Raw genomic sequence first — 2,138 nt, forward strand, 5'->3', positions numbered from 1 at the left:
AGCGTTGCAAAGTTCTCTAAACTTTCCATGAATTCCCTGGTTTTCCCAAAGTCCTAGTTCTTCCCTCCTGATTCCGAGAATCCTCCAACCGGGAGTTCGGGAAAACCAGGGAATTTATTGAAAGTTCCCAGAATTTTCCAACCCTAGTCTGGATAGACAGAGAGCTGAGAGTTGAGAGCTGAGCCTGGACTCTACGGCACCACTATCAATACACCTCAGGGCAAAGACAGAGGAGAGAGGGAAGAAAGAGAAGAGAGAGAGAGAGAGAGAGAGAGAGCGAGAGAGAGAGAGAGAGAAAGAGAAGAGAGAGAAAGAGAAGAGAGAGAATGAGAAGAGAGAGAAAGAGGAGAGAGAGAAAGAGAGGAGAGAGAGAGAGAGAGTAAGAGGAGAGAGAGAGAGAGAGAGAGAGAGAGAGAGAGGGAGAGAGAGAGAAAGAGAAGAGAGAGAAAGAGGAGAGAGAAAGAGAGGAGAGAGAGAGAGAGAGTAAGAGGAGAGAGAAAGAGAAGAGCGAGAAAGAGAGAGTAAGAGTAGAGAGAGAAAGAGAGGAGAGAGAAATAGAAGAGAGAGAGAGGAGAGAGAAAGAGAAGAGAGAGAGAAAGAGGAGAGAGAGAAAGAGAGGAGAGAGAGAGAGAGAGAGTAAGAGGAGAGAGAGAGAGAGAGAGTAAGAGGAGAGAGAGAGAGAGAGAGAGAGAGAGAGAGAGAGAGAGAGAGACAGAGAAGAGAGAGGGAGAGAGTAAGCTTTGTAATATGTACGTATTATTGGTAAATTCAATTGATTGGACATGACTTGGAAAGGCACACACCTGTCTATATAAGGTCCCACAGTTGACAGTGCATGTCAGAGCAAAAACCAAGCCATGAGGTTGAAGGAATTGTCCATAGGGCTCCGAGACAGGATTGAGACGTGGTACAGATCTGGGGAAGGGTACCAAAACATTTCTGCAGCATTGAAGGTCCCCAAGAACACAGTGGCCTCGAGAGACAGGGAGAGAGGGTGGAGAGAGACAGGGAGAGGGTGGAGAGAGACAGGGAGAGAGGGTAAGGAGAGAGAGGGAGAGAGGGGGTGGAGAGAGACAGGGAGAGAGGGTAAGGAGAGAGACAGGGGAGAGGGTGAGGAGAGAGACAGGGAGAGAGGGGGTGGAGAGAGACAGGGAGAGAGGGTAACGAGAGAGACAGGGGAGAGGGTAAGGAGAGAGACAGGGGAGAGGGTGAGGAGAGACAGGGGGAGAGGGTAAGGAGAGAGACAGGGGAGAGGGTAAGGAGAGAGACAGGGGAGAGGGTGAGGAGAGACAGGGGGAGAGGGTGAGGAGAGACAGGGAGAGAGAGGGTGGAGAGAGACAGGGAGAGAGGGTGGAGAGAGACAGGGAGAGAGGGTAAGGAGAGAGACAGGGGAGAGGGTAAGGAGAGAGACAGGGGAGAGGGTGAGGAGAGACATGGGGAGAGGGTAAGGAGAGAGACAGGGGAGAGGGTAAGGAGAGAGACAGGGGAGAGGGTGAGGAGAGACAGGGGGAGAGGGTAAGGAGAGAGACAGGGGAGAGGGTAAGGAGAGAGACAGGGGAGAGGGTGAGGAGAGACAGGGAGAGAGAGGGTGGAGAGAGACAGGGAGAGAGGGTGGAGAGAGGAATACGTTCCACTATAGCAGGCTCACAGTGTACAGATACCCGACAGGCTTTAAGACACAGAGATGGTGCTCTGATAAGGTAGCACAGCTGAGAAACGGCAAAAGGAGAGAGAGAGAAGATGTAGGAGGCAGAGAGAGAGAGAGACAGAGACAGAGAGCTGTTTCTTCTGCTGTACTGTAGTTTGAAAGTCACAGAAATAGCTGAGTCTTGCAGGAGACAACTTGAAGGGCTTTGGTGGTATAAATACCCTGCTTTAAATGGATTAAAGAAACCGCTCGGTCGCCTGTCACCGCCACACACAGGGGAGGGAGAGAGAGAGCTGGAGGAGACAGGAGGAGGAACATACTGGAACTTACAGAAGGAAGAGGAAGGAGTTGAGGTATCTAGTCTGTATATCGGACAGTGGTTGGTACGTGTGTGTGTGGAAGAAAACATCAACTCGTCTACTGTTCTCTATGACCGGCTGCTCTGAACTCACCTGGGTAAGGGAATCCACTCGGACTCACTGGCTTCAGA

General features: G+C 51.1%; 1 long non-coding RNA gene across 1 annotated transcript in view; it reads left to right on the forward strand.

The window, feature by feature from the left end:
* Positions 1-1,655: 1,655 nt before the first annotated feature.
* The window catches only part of LOC118944104, a 15,803-nt gene continuing 15,320 nt past the window's right edge, over positions 1,656-2,138 (forward strand). Inside the window, exon 1 of the long non-coding RNA XR_005039418.1 lies at positions 1,656-2,104. This is a non-coding gene — a long non-coding RNA (uncharacterized LOC118944104). The remainder of the gene's footprint in view (positions 2,105-2,138) is intronic.

The sequence above is a fragment of the Oncorhynchus mykiss genome, chromosome 24 (assembly GCF_013265735.2).
Source record: "Oncorhynchus mykiss isolate Arlee chromosome 24, USDA_OmykA_1.1, whole genome shotgun sequence".
NCBI classification, from domain to species: Eukaryota; Metazoa; Chordata; class Actinopteri; order Salmoniformes; family Salmonidae; genus Oncorhynchus; species Oncorhynchus mykiss.